We start from the raw sequence: 6,745 nt of genomic DNA, 5'->3' as shown, positions 1-6,745 counted from the left end.
GAAACTTGTGTGTTGCTATGATGCTGAACAGGTTTCAGTAGAGTTTTTCAGGCTAAAACTTCTTTGAAAGAAAGGCCTGGAGATCTACTTCCAAAAATCAGTCATTGAAAACAGTCCGAGCTACAAATGATTATTGAGATGGCGCAGGACTAGACAGCATTTTGTTCAGTTGTGCATGGGGGTCACCACTCAGTTGTGCTTGGGGTCACATGAGTTGGGTGCTGACTCAGTGGTAGCTAACAACTACTATATCTATAGGTCCCCTTCTGCACTGATATATTTAACCTCTTTCAGGCATGATTATTTCTCCTTACAGAACAATTTCGCCCAAATAATTTATGCTTGATTCAATTTCCTTGATCCTGCAGTTCATTCCATCTCGAGTGACTTAGCCCATAGAGTACTAATCACTCAGAGATGGTTCATATTAAAATTACATTCCCTCCTCTAAGTGATCCTTGAATTTTTGCCTAATTTCTGGTATCTGACAGATACCAGACAGGACTTAATCTGACAGACGTTAATATGCTTTCCTGTTTCTGTCGTTTGTGAAATCTTTCCTTTCTCCCATGAAGCCTTTTTACTTCCAGTGATTTCTTTTATTGCTCTAGTGAACAATACATGATTTTTCCTCCAACATCTAATTTATAAAACTGGACACATTCCCTTCTCATGAAGGTATTTTTAAAGTCTTCAGATTCCCTTTGTGTGTGTGTGTGTGTGTGTGTGTATTTAACATAACTACAGGTATTTATTTCAATCTAGCAGTTTAGTCTTATTTCCTTTTTTAAAATTAAGCATCTTAATTGATTTTTTTCTTACTTTTCCTCTCCGAGATTCTGAATTTGATCATGTTGTCATTGTTATGTAATAGCTTATGCACTCCTATTATTTGTAGCTACTCCCGATCACCACTAAGGACAAAATGAAATATATTCCTTTCCTTGCGGATTTCAAGAGTAACTCTTGAAAGAAAAAGTTCGTATTAGGGTCACTGTGAGTCAGAACTGACTCGATGGCAAAGGGTTTGGTCTGGGTTTGGTTTATCCCAAACTCCTTATTTCTATATCTATAGGGTTGCTACGAGTCTGGAATTGACTCGACGGCAAAGGGCTTTTGGTTTTGGGTGGTTCTGACTCAAGAAAAATTGCTATAATTTGTATGAATCCTTCTTTTGGGCTAAGTCCCTGGTTATGTCACTTGGTAAAATTCAATAGCTTCACTGCTTTATGTAATATGTGAGTTCCAGCTCGTCATTCAATTTAATAAATATGTATCAAGCACAAATTAGACTAAATGGTGTAAAGGACATTAATATGGAAGATCATAGAAAAAACTAAACACAGCATAGTCTCTGGCCTCCAGGGGTCCAATCAAACGGGTAAGCCAGAGGCCACATGAGCACCTCTGATGAGGCAGACAGGTAAGCACAGATGCACAAACACACTGCTTTGGGTAGGCAGGGAGGGCAGCATGAACTCCAGTTGCAGTAGGGACATTATTAAAGGCAATTGTTTGTGTCTTCGGTTCTCCAGCACTTTCTCTGTGCAGCTCTTGTTTCCCCAAGCTTCACCAGTCTTGGCATCTATGAGCCTCAGGTAGTAAGTGCAAGTGCTTTTACATCCTTCCACCTCAAAAGATTATATTTGACTCTTCACGCTTCCCACTCCACTCTCTTCTGGTGGGTCCTTATATTGTTGTTGTCATTCTGCACCACCTCTTCTAATGTGTGCCTGGAACCCCACTGCACACCAATGCTGTGGCCATGCCTACTGTGCCTTTGGTGGTAGGGTCTGCTGCCCTTGTTGGCACCACTGAAGAAGACCTAAAAGAGGGGTCAATATTTTTCTCCAGTCTTTAATGCCCAAGAAAGCAATGAATTACAGTTATTTTTAGCTCTTAAGATGGCTGCTGTCTCTTTCTTAGCCCCATCAGGAGAGGAACTTGAAGTAAGCTCTAAAGAGGGGATGAGGGTGGAAGAGCCAATTTAGGAGCCACCACCACCCATGTGTTGAGCATTCATAGTTTTTTCTGTCCTCACAGTAAATTCCCTGCCTTCCTAGAGGCATACTGATCCCAGAATTTGGAAAGTCTTTATCTCCTCTCTGTTGTGTTACATGAGCCAGGTATCCCAGAATCTGACCATCAGCTTCAAAGTCCCTTCACCATTTATGCCAGGAATAGGGACCCCATGCAAATTAGAGTCTTGATAGACTATTGGACTATTCCAGCATTTTTGAAGTGAGCATGCAGATTTGGCCCCTACCCCAATCCTCTCTACATTTTTCTAGCAAGATGTTTTAATTATGAAAGTAATACATGGTCTTTTTTCAAAAATTCAAGTTGCATACAGGTTATATATGAAGAAAAAAAAAAAAAAAAACAGGTCCCCATTACCCTCTCTGCCTGATCTCACTCTTCAAAGATCATTACATTCCTAATTTGGTGTTTGTTCCATTTTCATATTCACACACTCACTATATATATTGCAGTAACATATAAATTTTTAACAAAATAATATTATTCTATACATATTCAAAACTTACTTTTTTCTGATGACAACATATTACTGTCTTTCCATGCTGACTAACAGAATTCTACGTTTTTCTTTTTATCAGATTCATTGTATTCCACAGTATGGACATACCATAATTTACATAATCATACTTCTAACTTCTATATATTTATATTCTTCCCAATTTTTGTCTCTTCAAACAATACTACAATTAACATCTTATATGAGCAATTATGTATATGCACATGTTTATTTTTTATAGATAATTCCAAATTTAAAAGATTTATTCAACAAAATTCATCAGTGATTTAAAAAAAAAAAATGTTACCAGACCAGGAACAGAAGGAAATGTTTTTTAACCTTAAAATGGTTATCAACCTAAAATCTCACACCAAATATCATACTTTATAATGAACTTTAGGCCAGCATGGTGCTACAGACAGAAGCACCATGACATCCCTCTGCAGCAAAAACCCAAAAAACTAAATAAAACAGGTACAAACATCAATCCTGGAACCCTAAGTGCCAAATGAAGGAGTAAAGAACTCAATCAAGCACCAACTGGAATAGGAAACTGACAGAAAACAGAGAACGTGGAGAGCTACAGAGTGGAGGTCCCATACTAGCTAACATGGCCAGATTCACCATCTTGGACTACACTACAGCCACCAAAGAACTCAAACAGGAAGTACAGGAAGGCGACTTCAAGGAGCGCCAACAGGAGACAGAGTACCAGGTAACCAGCATACTTGCTTTCCCACTCCACACACTTCTTCCCTGTACAAGGCCTCCACCGCTTGCCAACGGGCCACAGTTGTTTGGCTGGAGAAATACCAGCTCACTGCCACCCGAATTCACCATCTTGGACCTGAGCCACCAAGGACTATGGACAAGGAGTATGGGAAGGAAACTCCACGGAGCTCCCAGTAGGAGACAGAGCACCCGGTAACCAGGGATACACACATTCCCACCCCCATCCTTCTTGTTTTATTGCAGCCTTTGCTGCTTGCCAATGGGCCACATTTGCTCAGTTGGAGAGAAGTTAGCTTACTGCCACCAGGGTCCACTCTGCCCCCACCAGCTGGCCCCTTCAGCATAATTTGTTTGCTTGTTTGGTTTGTATTTTTGTTTATTTATTTATTTTTTGGTTGCTCCATTCTCTCCCTTCCTTCCTTTCCTTTCTCCCACCCAGCTAGCCCTGTGTGCCATCACCTCCCCTTCTTGATGAGCTCTGATTTTTTTTGGTTTGTTTCCTGTGTTCTTTTTTGGAGGGAAGGGTTGTTTTTTGTTTGTTTCTTTGCTTTTTGATACTGTCTTTTGGGGCTTTTTTTTTTTTGCTTCTCTCTCTCTCCTTTTCTTCCACCCATCTAGCCCCATGTGCCATCCCCTCCCCTTCTTGATGGGCTCTGATTTTTTTGGTTTGTTTCCTTTGTTCTTTTTTCTCCTTCTTCCTTTCTGTTTCTTCTCTCTCTCTCCTTTCCTTACCCCCCTCCCCCGCCAGTGCTGTGTACCACCCTCGCCCATTCTGGAGGGGCCATGCTGCACAATTCAGTTGGGGAGTAACTGTATGAGTCCTCCCCAGGTCTGTGCCACCATCACTGGCTAGCTCCCTCAGCACTATTTCATTTATTGTTTGCTTGTTTTGTTGCTGTTTCTTCTCTCTCCCTTCTTTCTTTTCCTTTCCTTTCTCCCATCCACCCAGCCCCGTGTGCCACCCCCAACTTCTGGACAGGCTGTGCTGTACTTCTTGGCTGGAGAACTTCTCAAACATGGCCTCCCTGGGTCTTCACTGCACCCACAGGCCGGCTCCCTCAGTGCTAAATTTTTTATTTTTCTTTATCTTTCTCCTTTTCCTTCCACCCCCTCCAGGCCCTTTGCTACCTCTGCCCTTTCCTGATGGGCCATGCCATGCCACCCAATGAGAGAGACATCGGCTCACCACCACCCCAATTCTGCCCCACCCCCAATAGCCAGCACCCCACCACCATATTTTTTGTTGTTGTTCTTTATCATTTGTTCGATTGTTGGTTTCTTCCCTCTCTTTCCTTTCTCCCACCCACCTAGCCCCGTGCAGCACCCACACCACTTCTCGACAGGCCAAACCACACTGTTTGGCTACTCAGCCACAAGCACGCAGCCTGACTGGGTCTGCCCTGCCCCCACCTGCTGAATCCCACTGCACCGCCAATTTATTTACCTTTTTAGTCTTCTTTTTTTACCTCATTTTTTGCCTTTTAAGAATTTTTTTTGCCTTTGTTTCTCACTCTTCTTTCTTTTGCCTTTCCACTTAGCTCTGCACATCACATCCTGTCCTTTCCCTCCTGTCTATCTTCACTGTGCTCCAAGTACCATCCCCAAGCAGTACTCTGGGCCCTGCCCTGCATTGCCCCCAGCCCCATCCTGTTGCCCTCAGTTTGTACCACAAACTACCCATCCCCACCCCTCCACCCCTGCTGGACCCACCCTGCTGAACCATAGCTGAGCGACTGGCCCTGTCTACCTGGACAAGACAGTGAGAAGTATTGTGCCTACAAGTGAGCAAGCAACAAAACACACACAGCCTACCTGCCCAGATATAACCAAATAAAACAAAAAGGCAGGACAAAACAATCAAATCTACAATTAATAAATGAAGAAAATAATTCTTGAATGTCCCAGAGACAGCAGACAATATCAAAACATATTAAAAAACAGGAGAGGATGGCTCCAGAAAGCGATCAAAATAAAGCACCAGATGACTTTCTGTTAGAAGAAAAGGCACTGGAACTACTTCATAGGGAATTGAAAACTCTAACATTCAGGGTTCTCCAAAAGATGAAGGAAAATGCAGACAAAAATAAGGAAAAAAATAGACAAAATCATGGAAAATACAGACAAAACCACTGAGAAGACAGATAAAATAATGGAAGAATTCAGGAAAATAATGCAGGAAAACATGTCAAAATAAATAACTGGAAATAATACAAAAACAATTGGAAATCCAAAAGATAAACAAAAAGATTTCAGAAATGGACAGTGCAATAGAAGGTTTTAGGAGCAGATTTAAAACAATGGAAGAGAGGGTCAGCGAACTGAAGACACCACTTTGAGGAAAAATCAGAGAAAAGAAAAATGAAGAACCCTGAGAATGATGAGGGATACAATCAAAAGCAAAAACTTGTGTGCGATTGAAGTTCCAGAATGAGGGAGAAAATGAAAACCACAGAGAGATTCACTAAAGATTTGCTGATAAAAAACTTCCCTAATATCATGAAAGACAAAAAGCTGACTATCCGAAAAGCTGAACAAACCAATACAGGATAGACCCCAAAAGAAAATCCCCAAGGTATATCAAATCACATGCGCTGAAACCAAAGACAAAGAAAGAAGCCTGAAAGCCGCTCGAGAAAAATGAAAAGTCACATACAAAATGGTAACAATAACACTAAACTTTGATTAGTTGGCAGAAACCATGCAAGCAAGAAGGCAGTGGGACAACATATATAAAACCTTGAAAGAAAAGAAACTGCCAACCAAGAATAATATATCCTGCAAAGCTCTCACTCAAATATGATGGCAAAATTAGGACATTTCTAGATAAATAGAAATTAAGGGAATACGTTAAAAGCCAAACCAAACTTACAAGGATTATTAAAAGGAGTTCTTAAGCTAGAGAACCAACAACATCAGACAACAACCTGAATCTAGCACATGAGACAGCATCAGCCAGATACTAACCTAGACAATAAACTCTCAAGGATAAAACAAAACTAAAAAACTTACAGCAGGGGACCAGAGATGCCAATCTGTAAATGGCAACAATCTCAGAACAATAAAGGAGGGGATAAATGATGTAGATATAGAACTTCAAATGGAGAGGACATCAAGGTGTTATTAAGCACTAAAAGACTGGTTTAAACTTAGGAAGATAGGGGTATTTCAAGGTAACCACAAAGAAAGTTAACAAACCTATTCATCAAAATAAAGAAGAAAAAAAAAACATAAACTCTAAGTAAATACAAAATCTACAAAAATGAAAGAAGCATCAAAAAGAAATACACAAACAAAAGGAATTCAGCACAGAAGAGTAAGAGGAACAAGAAAATGTCACTACCACAAAAATATAGCACAACAAAATGATATCAATAAACTCACACCTATCAATAATCACACTGACCACAAATGTCTTAAATGTAGCCATAAAAAGCCAGAATGGATTTTAAAAAAAGGACCCATTAATATGTTGTCTAT

The sequence above is a fragment of the Loxodonta africana genome, chromosome 16 (genome assembly GCF_030014295.1).
Source record: "Loxodonta africana isolate mLoxAfr1 chromosome 16, mLoxAfr1.hap2, whole genome shotgun sequence".
Taxonomy (NCBI): Eukaryota; Metazoa; Chordata; class Mammalia; order Proboscidea; family Elephantidae; genus Loxodonta; species Loxodonta africana.
Note: the sequence above shows the minus strand (reverse complement) of the source record.